Source organism: Panthera pardus, unplaced genomic scaffold, assembly GCF_024362965.1.
Source record: "Panthera pardus isolate Hobbes unplaced genomic scaffold, ASM2436296v1 HiC_scaffold_2, whole genome shotgun sequence".
NCBI classification, from domain to species: Eukaryota; Metazoa; Chordata; class Mammalia; order Carnivora; family Felidae; genus Panthera; species Panthera pardus.
In genome coordinates, this window is record NW_026526765.1 from 128,339,380 (window position 1) to 128,355,742 (window position 16,363).

General features: G+C 45.9%; 1 protein-coding gene across 5 annotated transcripts in view; it reads left to right on the forward strand.

Annotated features, from left to right (window-relative positions):
* FSTL4 (follistatin like 4) overlaps positions 1 to 16,363 on the forward strand; it is a 580,824-nt gene that overhangs the window by 163,964 nt on the left and 400,497 nt on the right. The window contains exon 1 of one of the 5 annotated variants that reach the window (XM_019422001.2): positions 10,436 to 10,695. The exons of 2 other annotated variants lie outside the window; for them this stretch is intronic. The gene's annotated coding sequence lies outside the window, so the exon portion shown is untranslated. Of the gene's footprint in view, positions 1 to 10,435; positions 10,696 to 11,705; positions 11,817 to 16,363 lie in introns of those variants that run through there. 2 more of the 5 variants (XM_019422005.2, XM_019422004.2) reach the window with 2 other exon arrangements.

The following is a 16,363-nucleotide window of genomic DNA, read 5'->3' on the forward strand; positions in this document are numbered from 1 at the left end:
TCCATGTTTTAACGTGTATCAATACTTCATTCCTCTTTATGGCTGAATAATATTCAGTTGTATGTATTTGCCACAAATTTTTTATCCCCCCATCCATTGATGGACATATGTGTTGTTTCTAACTTCTGACTCTTGTCAATAGTGCTGCTATAAACATTTATATGCAAGTCTTTCTTTGAGAGCCTGTTTTCACTTTTTTGGAGTATATAACTAGGAGTGGAAATTTGGGGTCATATGGTCATTCAATGTTTAACTTTTTGAAGAATGACTACACTGGTCTTCACAGCATCTAAACCTTTTTGCATTTCCACCAGCAGTGTACAAGGTTTTCAATTAGCCATGTCCTTGCCAAAACTGGTTATTCTCCTTTTATTTTTTTTAAACATTTGTTTATTTTTTAGGGAGAGAGAGACAGAGACAGAGACAGAGAGAGAGAACAAGAGGAGGAGGGACGGAGAGAGAGGGAGACAGAGGATCTGAAATAAGCTTTGTGCTGACAGCAGCGAGACCCGATGTGGGGCTTGAACTCACAAACTGTGAGATCATGACCTGAATGAAAGTCAGATGCTCAACCAACTGAGCCACCCAGGCACACCTCTCCTTTAAAAAAAGACAACAAACTTTTATAGCCATCCTAGTGGGTATAAAGTGGTATTTCATTATGGTTGTGATTTGAATTTCCCTAATGACTAAGAATATTGAGCTATTGAGCATCTTTTCATGTGCTTTTGGGACATTTGTAGTATCTTGTCTGGAGAAGTATCTATTCAAGTACTTTGTCTCTTTTAATTGTCTACTTTTTAATTGGGTTGTTTGTGTTTTTGTTGTTGAGTTGTAAGAGTTATTTATATATTCAGTATATTAATCACTTATCAGATACATGATTTGCAAGTATTGTCTCCCATTCTGTAAGTTGCCTTTCCATTTTCTTGATAATGTTCTTGCATTGAATGCATAAAAATGTCAATTTTTGATAAAATCCTATTTATTTATTTTTTGTTTTTGCTCATGCTTTTGGGGTCATATCTAAAAATCCATCGCCAAAGCCAAGGTCAAGAAAGTTTACCCATGTGTTTTCTTCTAAGAGTTTATAGTTTTATTTCTTATATTTAGGTTTTTGATCAGTTTTGAGTTAATTTTTATAAATGGTGTGAGATAGGGGTCCAAATTAATTATTTTACATGTGGGTATGCAGTTGATCCGGTGTTACTTGTTCAAGAGACAATTCTTTTTGTGTTGAATAGTTATGGCTCCATTTTGAAAATCAATTGGTGATAGAGGCATGTTTCTGGAATCTCAGTTCTATTCCATTGGTCTATATGTCTATCCTTATGCCGGTACCACACTGTTTTGAGTATTGTAGTTTTGTGGTGAGTTTTGAAATCAGGAGGTGTGAGTCCTTCATTTTTCTCTTCTTTTTAAAGACTGTTCTGGTTTTTAGGACCTTTGCAGTTCCTGCCAAACTGAGTTTTGACAAAGGAACAAAGCAATTCAATGGAGAAAAGATAGCCTTTTCAGAAAGGATGCGGGGCAATTGAACATTCTAAGGAAAAAACAAAAGTGAACCTTAAGTCTCAGACCTCATACAAGAATTCGCTCAAAAGAGGTGACAGACTTAAAGGTAAAATATAAAACTCTTAAGCTTTTATTTCAAAAAATACCTGGGATCATGGGTTTAGATTTGATACCAAAGTAAGATCTATAAAAGGAAAAATAGATAAATTTGACTATATCAAAATTAAAAACTTTTGTTCTAGAAGATATCCTATTAAGAGGATGACAAGTAGTAGACTGAAAGAAAATAGTTGCAAACCACATATCCACAAAAAACTAGTATCCAGAAGGTATAAAGAACTCTCAAAACTCAACAGAAGAAAAACAAACATGCAAAAAAGAAACCCCAAGCAATCAAATTAGGTAATGGCCAAGAGACACAAAGAGACGTTTCACCTAAGAGACTATACACATAACAAATAAGCATGTAAAAAGATGTTCAACATCATTAGCCATTAGGGAAATGCAAATTAAAATCACAATGAGATATTACTACACACCTATCGGAATTACTAAAAATAAAAAAAAGTAACACCAGCAAATGCAGGCAAGAATGCAGAAAAACACAATTGCTTATGCATTGTTGGTGGGAATGTAAAATGGTACAGGTACCCTGAAAAGTAGTTTGACTATTTCTGTAAAAACTAAACATGTGACCATCATACAAACCAGCAGTTGCCCTCGTGGGTATTTATCCTAGAGAAATGAAAAATTATATTCATAAAAAACCTGTATAGAAATGTTTACAGGAACTTTATTTGTATATAGCCTCAAATGGACATAACCCAGGTGGTTAAACAGATGTACTTCCATACTGTGAAATACTACTCTGTAACAGAAAGGGATAAACTACTGATAGGGGAAACAACTTGAACAAACCTTGAGGTCATTATGCTGAGTGAAAAAAGCCAATATCCAAAGACTGCATGTTGTATCATTCCCCCAATATAGTATTCTTGAGACGACAACATTATAGAAATGAGGACAGTTTTGCGATCACCAGGGGTTAGGGATGAGGAGGGAGGGGCAGAGGGAAGGAAGACACATGGTGGCTGTAAAAGGGCCATAGGAGGGATCCTTGTGAATGAAAGATTCTGTACTTGGACTATATCAATGTCAATATTCTGGTTGTGCTATTACACTGTAGTTTTACAAGATGTAAAAAACAAAAAAATAGGAGGACACTGGGTAAACAGTATTTACTCTGTTTTTGATGACTGCTCTTTCTTACAACTGTATGGGAATCTGTAATTATTTCAAAATGAAAGGTTTAATTAAAAATCAGTAAGTGATACATTATTTAATTTTCTTTTACATTTGTAAGAAAAGACAGCGAGCTTGTCAGTGTATAACAAGTGAGCACACACAGTGGTTAGGTAGAGTTTAAATGAGGACAGTCATGGCTCCATCACTCGGTCTATTTCTTGGCTGAACAGCACTGACTGCAAGAATGGTTGAGACTCTTATATTTCAAATTGTTTTTCTTCTTAGACATATGTTTGATTTATGCTCATAATAGATTGTGTTTAAAGACTAGAAACATAAGGAACCTGATGATGAAATACAAGATAATTAAGAGCAAAAAATGGGAAGACTACAATCTTACTTCAGAATCACCTTCGCCAATCTGTAAATCACATTCATCTGATAAAAACTCTTCTACGGAACATCAAGATGTCTTTGGTACTTCAAAAACAGTGTTAAGGAGAGAAAATAGAGTGACAATTATGTCCAATTTAGCTTTTCATTTATTGAGAACAAAGGCTCTATCCACACCCACAATGTGCTATTTGCAGAGTGCTTGCAAATAGCGGCCTGAAATCTTTCCCCTCCTGTCATTTATAAACAAAACATGGAAATTGTAAAAATAAAACCATAGTTTTTTTAAGCATGAAATACCAGAATTTCATACATCCAATTCTTGGAAACCAGTTTCTGCCTATACTTGATGCTGTATCATGGAGTAAAACCCCAAAGTACTTCTTAGTATACATTCAGTCCCCAAACCAGATATGACATATCATTTTTTATCATATTTATCAGAAAATTATGTTTTCTCTTTTATGATTTAATAAAAATTAAACATTGTCCATCCGTCATTAAATGATATAAAGTGAAGGGTTTTTTTGTAATGATTGTGTATTATGAATATTATTAATGATTGCATTAAAACAAACTTGAATACAGTATTTAATACAATACTCTTAATTTGTTTAAAATTTCAAATCACTCATTTGTCACATATCACACAAAAATGGCAAAGCCAGTTTAAGTTTTTTCAAGGATGGTTGTAGTGAAAAGTCTTTGCAAGTCACATATGGCTATGCAGTGATAACTGACATGTGTGCATGCATTTGTCAACTTTAAAGCATCCTGTACACATGTCACTTGTTATGTGTCCACTGCCTTTCATCTAGGGCAATTAGGAAATGGAGGTTCCTGCTTAATTAAATGTTCTCCACAACTGAAAATTACTCTCTAAATATGAGCACTGGATTGGAATCCAGAGTCTTCAGTCTTTGACTAGCCTGGGGTTCTTAGATAAATAAAGTGGGACGATGACAATGTTAATCTTTCATGTTGTGTGTGTAAAGGCAGTCAAATAACGGATCAGGTTTTTGTTTACATTTTGGCTTCTTTCTCATTTGCTATGTTTTCTGCTTCAAGTAACAAAAACTCCAAACTCAACTGATTTAAGTCATGAGGAAAATAGAAACCCGAGCTAAGGCAGCTTCAGAATTGGTTATTTTAGAGGCTCAGTGACATCATTAAGGTCTTTGGCTCTTTCCCTATTCTGCCATCTTTCATGGGTCACCTTGGCTGCTCTTCAGGAAGATGGTGACCATGGGTGTAGGGGTTCCTTGTAGTTAATGATAGTATCAAGAGGGAAAAGAGGCACCATCTCTTCCCCATGCATCTCTTTATGGTGACTTTCTGTCGCCCGTCCCTGGCCAGAACTAGGCCCCCTGGTCTCGCCTTAGCCAGTTCCTAGCAAAGAGAATGGGAGCCCCATTATTGGCTTAGAACATGCTGGACAGAATGGACATCCTGTAGGCAGGGAAGAGAGAAAGACCACATGTTGGGTTTTGATATGACAAGGGATCAGGTGAGGACTATTAAGTAAATATGCCAATAGGTTCAGAAAAGAAGCTTCTCTAGGCACCTAGTCATAGGACATGTATTTTGAGATATGTATTAGGTGCCACATATGTATACACTGTGTGTAACTGATGCAGAATGGCGTACGATTATGAGGGCAGGCTCTGAGTCAAATCCTGGCTCTGCCGTTTGCCAGACAAATTGCCTTAGATAAATTGTGTAACTTCTCTGAGCTTAACTTATCAAATGGGGACCTTATGGAGCTGTGAAAATTAGGTGATACAACACATACAAAGGGTTAGGCCCAGTGCCCAATTCATAGTTAGCAATCAATAAACGTAAGGTGCTGGTGTGGTGCCAGCGATGATAATGAGCTAAACACAGCTTTACCTCTCAACAGCTGAACAGCTGCTTTCACTCCCCCAGTCTCTCTGCCCTCCACCCAGTCAATTCTCCATACAGCAGCTAGAGGGATGTTCACGACATACAGTAGATTACGACTGTCTCCTGCCCTAAACTCCCCAATGACTCCCATCACACGTCAAATCAGATGTGAAGTCCTTGTTTATCAGAGCCTTCAGGACCTTTGTGATCTGGCCCTTGTCCTTGCCGTCTTCTTCTGCAACTGTCCACCTGGTCCCTGTGTTTAGCCACGTCAGCCTGGGTCACATCCAGCCAGATCTTCATGCCTGTTGAGCCGTCTGCCTGCACATTCTGCCCACCAGATCTTGTCATATCTTGTCCCCTCATTTCTTCACGTCTCTGCTCTAGGTGCCTCCTCATCCTCAGAATTTCTTCATCTGCCATCTTTAAAACAGTCACCACTCATTTTTAAAAAAGTTTTTATTTATTTATTTTGAGAGAGACAGAGACAGCATGAATGGGGAAGGAACAGAGAGAGAGAGAGAATCCCAAGCAGGCTACGTACTGTCAGTGCAGAATCCGAAGTGGGGCTCAAACTCATGAAACCATGCGATCATGACCTGAGTTGAAACTAAGAGTCACATACTTAATGGACTGAGCCACCCAGACACCCCTAAGACAGTCAACTTTCTTAGTCTGCATTCTCTGGAAAACAGAGCACGAGGCAAAAGCGTTACACCTTAGGAGAAGTCCAATCTCAGGAAGCAGGAACAATGAAGAAGAGATAGCAGATATGGAAGATATGGTCCAGCTCTGTCAGCAGTACTCAGTACTTGGTCTCTGGGGCTGTCCTCAGACAGGACCCAGGGCACGGTGCATGTCAGTACAGACCACCCAGGGAAGGAAGGGAGAATGTACCTGCTGGCTTCCTCCTGTACCCTGTCTCCCACTGGTTGAGTCCTCCCCTCTGTCATGAGCTCCCCCACCCCTTTGGCTTGTGTGGAGCAGCTCCCACCCCCACAGCAGCCTCTGGGGAAGCCAGAACCCCCAGGGGTCCAGCCTGACCAGTGCACAGGCCAGTGTCTCCTTGTCAGTTGGTGCCCTGTGCAGGGGGGCTATTTGGTTTGAGGCAGTGGCAGTAACAGCAGAGGAATCTATCTCTGTGGCTGTGGGAACACCTCAGACCAGTTAATAGGGCCCCTGTGGCCAGGAAGCAGGGCAAGTGGGGGTGGGGGTAGGGGCAGAGAGAAGGTGTGGGGGTGGGGGCAGAGAGGTCGGTGTGGCTACTCAGATTTGGGGTGGTATGTAAGCTAAGTCCAGCACCATCTTACAGATCCCTGTCTGGCTTAGTGCTCTTCACAAAAATTAACCTTAATCCACCACAATACTGCATACGTGTTTGAATGGAGCATATAATCACAGGAATGGAGTGTCCATAAGGTAGGCACTCATCTTTCTGAATGATCTTTTTTTTTTTTTTGTAGATTGGAATGTTATCTACCATTCTTTGATGAGTTGGAAAACAGGGTCATGGCAAATATTTGTGAGTCTGAATAAGTAAGGTTGAGTAAAGGAGGTTGGCCCCTCTCTTTGCTCTCCTCCTATCTTCTTTCCCGCTTCACCTCTCTCCCCTGTCCCCAGTAGGATGTGGTACCTAGTGGCTTGGAGGCCTGGCCTCCTCAACCCAAATTCTCCCTGTGCACATGGAGTTCCATGAGGGGCTGAGTTTCATTTCCTCCTATTTTGGGATCTTTCTCAGGCCCTGTGACCATCAGCCTGGGCCCTGGGAGTGGGGATGCGGTGTTTGTCTTGGGACTAACACCACCGTGAAGGGGCTTATTTTCCAACCCCTCCACTTTTACCATTCATAGTTCCCTTCTCCTCACTGTAGCTTTTCATTCATCCCAGCTTCTTACTTAAAATTTCCACTCATCCCTCCTTCATTGCCTTGAGAAATTTCCCAAATCACACTTAACCTCTTGAAGGAACACCTTAGTTATTTCCACGCAGTCTACTTTTCTCCCTAAACCAAAGTTAACAATTATTTCTTTACCTTTTTAAAAAAATTTTTAAGGTTTATTCATTTTTAAGAGACAGAGAGAGACAAAGCATGAGCAGGGGAGGGGCAGAGAGAGAGAGGGAGATACAGAATATGAAAGCAGGCTCCAAGCTCTGAGCTGTCCACACAGAGCCCAACGCAAGATCGTGACCTGAGCCAAAGTCAGACACTTAACTGACTCAGCCACCCAGGCACCCCTAAAGTTAACAATTATTTCTGAGTGTGATTTTAGGTCTAGAATTTTTAATTTATTGCCTCCATTCCCTTTATTTCTAGATGACTAAAAGGACCATCATTTAAGAAATGTTTAAGAAATCCTTAACATCACAGCTCTTTTTAGATCAGAGTGGCCCTAACTTCCATACATCCTAGCAAAATAAGGCATAGACTTGCAGAGTTGGAAACGGCCTCAGAAGTTCATTGAGTATGACCGCCTCCCACCCCGTCCACCTCCAGCTCCCACTTGAGACATGAAGAAATGAGGGCTGGAAAGGCTCACCCAGTGAGAGGCAGTTTTTGGACAGGCAGCAAGTGTTGAATCACGGAAAGAGCAGGAAGACCATTTCCCCTGCCTTTCCCCACCTTCTCACATGACCTCCCTTCCCATAGTGTTTCTGGGCACTGTCTGACCAGCCCAGGGGGACCTGACCCATATCTAGTGACAAGGAAACACTGTGGTACAGTCTGGAGGAGGTCCCCTGCTTCTTCCTGATCCCATGCTTCTGTGTCACCTCTGGGTGGTCTGATGTGCAGCTGCAAGCCAAAATGACCTCCAGGAGGCCCATTGTTTGTTGCGTTTTTGGTAAGAGTAGAGCTAGAGAAAATGTTTTAAAACTGGTAAAGTAAATATCTATAGCAGATTGTTAAACTTCTTGGTCTTACAAAAATACATCGGTAACTTTCTGTTGCGTGTGTGTGAGTCTGCCTTGTGACATCACTCACCAATCACCCAGACTAGGGGCTGGGGCAGTAATCTAGACTCATGTTTCCTTTTAACTTCTCTTTTCCAAACTTACTGAATTGTATGAATTCAAAATGTAACCTTTTGTTGTTGTTGTTACTTTGTTTTTGGTTTTTGGTGGTTTTTTTTTTTTTTTTTTTTTTTTTTTTTTTTTTTTGCCAACCATCCCTGTTGGCTACTGAGAATCATCACTATGCTTGCAAGTTCTGAAACAGGGTTTCAGGCCAATTCCAAATGCTTTGTGTGGGAGTTAGCCTCCCTTGCATGTCCGGGGAGTATTTTTAAAGCAAGAATTGCCCTGAGAGGTCAAAGCATAGAGCAATGCAGAGAGGTGTCAAGGTCTACTGGCATCTGATGCCGCTTCCCTGAAGGCTTGTTTTATTTCGTCATTCACACTTCACCTTTTTTATTCCAAGGTGACTTTAATTCCACACTTATTTTATGCACAGTAGCCACAACAGCTCACTTCAGATGTTAGCATTATCTCCAAAGGGCATTCTGTACATCTGGTTTGTAGCGGCTACATTCCCCCCTTACTCGGGAAGCAAAGGAAGTCTGTTGGAAGTCCAGTCCATGTTCACTGCACTAAACAGAGCTATTTTGGATCTTGGTCAATCTACAGACCTTGTCTTACATATGACCCAGAGTTATTAAAAAGACACACCCCAAGTCCTGCCTTGGTTATGTAATAGGGCCACTAGGCTGACTCAGGGACTTTGTGCTGAGAGCTGAGAACAGAAATCTGCTTTTTCAAACACCTCAAAGTGTGGGAGGGGAGCTAAACCCAGTCTCTGAGCTGTGGGGCTCCATCTTGTCCACGGACTTAGAATTAAATTTCAGAGGGAGGCATAGCACGTTTCCAAATTTCCTTGCTTCCTTTCATGTCCAGTCCTTCTTCTCTTTCTCCCAGGATGGAAAGTGCCATCCTTTCCCCAGTCCAGCTGCAGAGAATCTGGCCTCAAGCCAGCTTTGGGGGTTCAGTCATGGGTGGCCTTGGCAAAGACTCATGGTCAAATCTGAGAGAGCATCATTCCTGCCAAGGCCCTGGGGCACTGAGGATGGAATGGCTTTTGTCCTTTTGAGTCCAAATCACAGTTTCCACGTGGGAAGTCACAGCAACTGAGACCTGGAAGTCACCCAGGTCTCAAGCACTCCTCATTTTGCAAATGGGGAAACTGACACCTATGGCAGAGATATGACTGGCCTGGGTTACAGCCTGGCCGTGTAGGAGGGAGAGCCAGATCCCAGACCAAAGCGTGTGTGAGGGCAGGGACCAGGCTGGCTCATTCACTGATGTCTCCCCAGAACATAGCACGGGGCCTGGTACATAGCAGGGGCCCAGTAAATATGTGTTGAAGGAAAGAGCAAATGTAATACCTTCTCCTCCATGTCAGTGTTTTCTTTTTCTTCTTCTCTTGACGTTTAACTAACCTTAAGAAAATCTCCTCTGTCCCCTTCTCCAGGCCAGAAGAGGTCACAGGGGCACAGACAAGGCACTGTTCCACTATACCACCAAGTTATCTGGTGCCCACCCAGCCTGAGCAGGAGGCAGTCCCTCTGAAAGACTCCTGCTCATCACCAGTCTGGCCTGGCTAGGGTCTCACTCACAAATTGATGCCAGACTTGGGCTACAGACAGACAATTGGTGGGGGAGAGGGATGCTAGTTGCTACAAAGACGTTTACAGTTTATTTGGGCACCAAGACTGATCTCTAGGTCAATTAATGAAAGCACATGACAGCTGGGTTGGGGTCTCCAAAAGCTCTGGAAGTTGAATAGGGATTCGGAAAGGTTTAGGCGTGGGGATGAGGTCAGGGCAGCAAAAACGTCTCCTTCTAAGGGAGAATAGGGGACCCTCTCATGGCAGCTTGGACGGGCTAAGTCAACATCACCTGGGACTGCCCCTGTATGCCCAGGATTTTGTAAGATGATCCTGCTGGGAGAAAGCAGATACAGAAGAGAGAAATAAAAACTTTGCTGTTTCTCAGGTTGTTGGCTGGGGGATGAGGGGAGGGTAGTGTCACTTGACTTTGCCTCTGGGGACACGTAAACAGGTAAGGTGTACTGGCCCTCCTGGGTTCCACAGCTATGGCGGCTGATTAAGACCAGTTGTGCATCTTGAGAGCACAGGCTGGGGAACTCGGTCCGGGAAGGAGCCGGAGGAGAGGAAGAAGGGGGTGTGTTGGGGAGTGGGAGGGGGTTGTAGCCTGCCGGCTTTACGAGAGCCTGGTGCGCTTGAGCCTGGGGCGGAAGCGCACCCCCTCCCCCCGCGGGTGCAGAGATCGCCCTGGAGCGCTGGGAGTCCTCGCGCCCCGCGTGCGCGCCCGGCTGCTCTGCGCACCTGCCGCTGGCCCCGCTCGGGTCTGAGCAGCGGGCGGGCGAGTCGCGCGCACAGGTGGCGGCGATTGGGCAGGCGGGGCCCGGAGGGTGACGTCACGGGCTCCGGTCCCGGCGGCAGAAATAGGGCAGCCGCGGCGGCGGTGGTACGACAGCGGCGGCTCACAGAGCTGGAGCCGAGACAGCCTCCAGCGCGCCCGGGACCCGCCGACAGCCGGAGACACCGACCGAAGGACGCGGGGCCCGGTCGCCGCCACCGCCGCCGCGGATCGCGCCCGTCCGCCTTCGGACACCTTGTCTTCCTTCGGCCCCGGCCACCTCAGGTACGCGGTCGCGGGGAGGGTGCCAAGCCGCCGCCGCCACCATCCGGTCCCACTGCGCCCCTCTGGGGTCCCGGCGCCCGCGGCTCCGCGTCTTCCTGCAGGGCCCGGCGCGGGCGCTTGCTTGTCCTCACCATCCGCGCCGAGAGAGCCAAGTTTGCCCGGCCGGCGGGCGGCGGGCACGGGACCACGGGACTCTGGCTCGGTAGGGCTACCCGGCCCCGGCCAGGACTCGGGGGGAAAGAAAGGCTCGAACGCCGAGGCTGCTGGCCCGGGTCTGCAGTAGGCACCGGAGTGACCCGGCCGGCGCGCGGAGCAGAATAGCTCGCGCCGAGCCCGCAGCCCGCGCGGGCTCCGAGACCCCGCAGGCGCCGCTCTCGGGCTTCGGCCCCCGAGCCGCCTCGGCGAGCGAGGCGAACGCAGCCCCTCCGCTCGGCTCTGTGCCCTTGGCCCGGGCTGGGGTGCGGAGCGGGCGTCCTCGCTGCCTCCTCCCTCCAGCTTTGCGGGGAAACTTGCGCGTCCGCGCTGCAGCCCGGAGGGCCCGCTGCGCCCCGCCTGGCGGTCGCTCCCCCGAGGTCCGCCGCGTCTGCACGTTGGGGCTCCGCGGAGGCTGAGGAGCAGGGACCCGGGCACAGCCCCTTCCGCGAAGCCCGCTGCCCGGGATCTGCCCGGCTGGTCTCTGTTTAGAGAGAGCGGCTGCCGTTCCCTTCTGGGGAGTCACTGGGGAGCAGTTTGTTTGGGGGACATTCGGGCAGAGAGCTTGAATCTGAGAGAGCTTGTGCGGTGGATGATCTCCGCCCTTCTCTGCGCCAGCAAAGGAGACCCATTTCAAGTTTGGGGGCACCTAGGCGACACAGAGCGCTGCGCTTTGGGCGCCTGTCGCCCTGAGTTGGCGGCCGAGCGCAGCGCGAGCCTTCCGGGCCCCCTGAGCTGACCAACCGGCTTCGCCGGCTCACTCGCCCGCGGCCTGCCACCTGAGGACTTCGGCGCCCGCCACTCCGGCAAGGGCAGAACCCCGCTGGAAGCAGCAGGATTTCTCACAGCGCCCGGGACGTGGCGAGCAGCCCGTGCAGCGCTCCCGTGTGCTGAAGTTCCCGGGGCTCCGCAGAGTCGGACCCTGCTAGGTCTGTATCTCGCTCGGCTAGTCAGTCCCCCTGCGCGCTCCGGACGACCCGGCTCCACATAACTGTCGCCGACGATGATGAATCGCGCTCCCGCAGCTCTCCTCCGCTCTCCTCTAGGTGTCGCTTCCTCCGAGGTTTCCCGCGAGTGGAAAACAGCGCCAGTAGCTTTGGTCGGTTCCCTTCCTAAATTTGTTGCAAGCTTGTGCACTGGGAATTGTACTCGATGGGTCCCCGAGATACAAACATTCGTTGACGTTCTCTGGGCCAAACATAGACAGAATTTCATTCGGAGGTGGCACGGTAACTCTTAACCAAACGTGCACCGGGAATGGGCCTATATCACAGTCAAGTCCCAAGTTATTTTCCCACCACCAGGCTTAGAGGAAAGTCAGACATGACTTTTAACAGTGTCCTGTCAATCTTGGAGTGGGTGGGTTTCTGTGCTTGCCCCTTCTGGCTCTCAGGACAGGCTCAGGACTGGGTAGTGGTCAGGTAAAGGTCTCAACTGGCGAGTAAATGGTCGGGGGTGGGGGGTGGTGGTGGTGAATGATGGTGCTTCTAGGACACCAGAGCCCTAGTAACCCTAAGGCAGTAGCTCAAAGGGAAGCCGTGAGCCGGTGCCCCACAGGGCTCATCTCTGATTTCCTTCCTGGTTTTGTGGGAAGGTACTTCAGCATTACTACACCATTTCTGTTTAGACACTTAAGCTGAATGTTAGCTTTCTTCCCATCCTAGGAATACAGACACCCCCTCTCCCAAGACTTTAGGCTGGGCCAAAGGTCGTTCAGGATGATAGCCTACTTTATGTGTACTGTAATGTGTTGTTCCAGTGGTTTTTTGTGTGGTAGACATCTTTGATCATTTTCTATTTTTTGTTAGTTTCAGGAAAGCTATTTTTATTCCAGCCTATTCTCCTGGGCCTTGGGAGAACTTTTTTTCCCCTCACCTGTGTCCTGGAGGTAGGTGAGGGAGGGGTAGGTAGGATTTTGTAACCTTGACCCATTAGTTGCTCAGGATTCTTCTCTTGTCTTTCTCAGAGCTGCAGGATTTTTTTTTTTTAAGTGATCTTCATGTTGTGATCTTTTGTTTGACAATACCATATTCCAGAAACTGGCATTGAAGAGTCAGGATTTCATAAAATCTACTTGAATTTCTACTTTACCTGTCTTGGTATTTCCCGGCCAGTTCAACTTGCTTGTGTTGCTTATGGGTGGTCAATTCTGTGCTTACTAACTTCGCGAAATTTGAAAGTTCTTTCAAGAGCACATCTTTTCTTACGTTTTCTTTCTCTTAATGTGTAATACAAGGCCTGGGACTTCAAGTGAAATAGAACTACAGTTGCACAAACATGGTATAATTTAAATGTTGAGACTGTGAGGGTTCCTGGAGTTCATAGGTGCGTGGGTTAAACTTCATGGTAAATAGGGGTGTCAAAGATTTACATACTGCACACAGACTAACTTAGACATTCAATTTATCGAATGTTGGAACAATTTATGAAAGATAAGAGCAGATAATTAATGGGAAATGCAGTGTAACTTCATTATGGCTTGCTGCAGGGTTAGCCTGGTCTATTTCTGTGCCTAATTTCCTTTGGGTTGCTGTTTGAGGAACTATCTTTGGAAGTTTGAACCCCTTGTTTTTTTTTCTTACAACACTCGCATATCAAAACTAGGGTTCTAAGCCTTTGAGAAGAAATGAATATGTGGGTTTGGGGTTTTTAGGTTAGAGTCAACGTGGCTTTTTTTTTTTTTTCTTTTAACTTTGGGCGGACCTACAGGGGGCTGCAGGATTTTGGCGCTCTCCAGGTGGTTTCCATCTGTTGATAGCCAACACCCCACATGGAAAATGCAGTGAACCTAAGGTAATTGGCTAGGGCATACACTTGGTGAGTTGGAAGCGTTGGAAATTCAGGTGCCTCAGGGCCACAAACCTTACTGTTGTCTTCAAGGCTAGGGTGGTATTGCTTAGTTCTGCCAAGCCATGTTTGTAATTTGTGGTCTTGTTAGTTACAAAGAGAAGCCATTTCCATGTGGCTAATCCATAATGTCTAGTTGGGTAATGTTGCCATATTCTGGGAGAGTTGCTGGAAGAGAGTATTCAAGAATTATCTCTGCAAAAGCTCTGGGGGTCTGACTCCCTGCTTTTCCCCAACAAGGCAGGTTCCCAGAGGAGAAGGGAAGTTTGTATTAGAACCACTGCCAGGTTAGTGTCCCTGCCTCTCTCTGGCCTCTGACCCTGACAGCTTGCATGCTGGTGTGTCTTCTCTGGTGGGGCAGATTTGCAATCACCATATTCCTACCTGTTTCCCCCTAACCATTTATATTCTCAGGTCACATTTTTTCAACTTTCTTGAAAAAGGAAGTCAGTTTTCAGCATATCACATCATACAAAATCTGTAGCACGTCTATAATTTTATTTATTTATTTTTATTTATTTATTAAGAAAAAATTTTTTAACGTTTATTTATTTTTGAGACAGAGAGAGACCGAGCATGAACTGGGGAGGGTCAGAGAGAGGGAGACACAGAATCTGAAACAGGCTCCAGGCTCTGAGCTGTCAGCACAGAGCCCAACGCGGGGCTCGAACACACGGACCGCGAGATCATGACCTGAGCCGAAGTCGGCCGCTTAACCCACTGAGCCACCCAGGTGCCCCACCTCTATAATTTTAAATACAAGTAATGGCACAGGTATTGGCTTCTATTAGGAAACCAGAAAATCCTGTGCTTTACACCAGAGCAGCAGGCAGATGACCTGGTAGGCCCCATCCAGCACCAAGAAAAGCCCAGTTTGTCTTCTCCAAACAGAATGCACACATATTCCATATGTGTTTGTGATCTTATGGGGAACAAAGCCGTTGTCTAGGGCTCAGGATGCCTGGATTTCAATCTAGGTTTGGCCACTGACCTGGCTTACACAGTGCATCACTTCTCTGACCTTCCAGGCCTGTGGTGTCCTGTCTGTGAAGCAGCAGCCAAGTTAGCAACTGATTTGTCTTGAGCTTGGGGAAAGTGAGGCCTGGGTGGAAAACCTCAGAGGAAGTGGGTCTTAAGTATCAAGTGATTGTGCTTTATGAGTTGTTTGAAAGAAAAGGCAGTCCCTGCTCTTTTATGAGAACGATCTCCGATAGATTTATAGTCAGTCTTTGGACTCTAACATGGATTGAATGAAGCTTATAAACCTAAATTGATCTCAAAAGGAACTCTAGGTTGAAAAAGAGGGTTTGTGATATTATAGATGGTAGCTTCTTATTCCTGTAATGAGGAGATTCTTCTATTTTCTTCTGTCTGAAGGCCAACAGGGCTATTTGAAGGTGAGGAGTAATGAGTCAACGGCTCTACTTCCCTCCAAGTGCCTGTCTTCACCATGCTGGCATTGCCCGTCAGTTGAGAGGCTTCCTTGCTGCCTGGCATTCTGTACATCTCCTCATCGTTCCTTTTCGCAACTGTATTTCTTGTTGGCCAATAAAGACAGCGGCTATGAGCACTGAGGACAGTGTGCCGAGTGGCCCCATTCTGCGGAGGGGTGCAGAGAGGAGCAGCTCGGTTCTTTCTTTGTGTTCTGCTCCTCCAGAAGGGTGCAGCTCTTGGCAGATGTCAGAGCAAAGGAGACAATCGGGGTTTCCTGTCTTGCTCTTTCTAGGCTTTCCCCGTCTTAGTAAAGCAGCTGTTTATTGAAAGAAAGTATTGCCAAGTATGGAGAGGCAGCAGAGGGTGGATGTTAAGAACACACACCCAGAGTTCACCTGCCCAGCTTGGAGTCTCAGCTCTGCCATTTATTTGCCACGCGGCTCTGGCAGGGTACTTAGCCTCTCTGTGGCCTGTCTGCTGTGTCATCTGACGGGGGGATAATTACTGCCCTCTGCATGGAGTAGAAGTGAGGATTATGGGTTAATACCTGTAAAGCATTTAGGACAGTGCCTGTCACGTAATAATGGCTATGTTAAGTGCTAGCCTCTAGCTGGTTATTAGACAGATCATCAAAATTGATTGAGACCCAATATTAATTCTTTTTTTTTAATGAACCAAAAACTATCATAAAACTTGAGCTGTAAATTTTTAGGCTGTCTCTGCTATAGATAAAATGAATTGTCAATCATGGAGTATAAAATGACAGTGAACATGCATCCACCGTGCAAATGAAGTCCAATCTGGTGGCGGCCGAACTGAGCAAAATGTTACAAAGAAGCTGCCTAGGAATATTTGAGTAGTTGGTCTGACTCTCGGTTTTGCTGGTCTTTAAACAAAATCTTAGGGGAACCTCAACACAAACCCGAAAAGACCAGAGACCACCCACGTGCTGCGTGGCTGGAGCCCACACTTCCTAAAACACAACTCAAACAGCTGGTTTAATGCCAGAGGTCTGGGTGCACCCTCTAGAATAGTTTTGGAACTTGCCAAAATAACAACTGAAATGAGTGGATTTTATTTTTATGCTGTTCCATTAATAATAGAACACCAAATATAATTGGTCTTGGATTACTAGGCAAATTGAAAACTAAGTACTAGATTGCGTGGCTTGAATATTTCATAATTCCGGATGTTG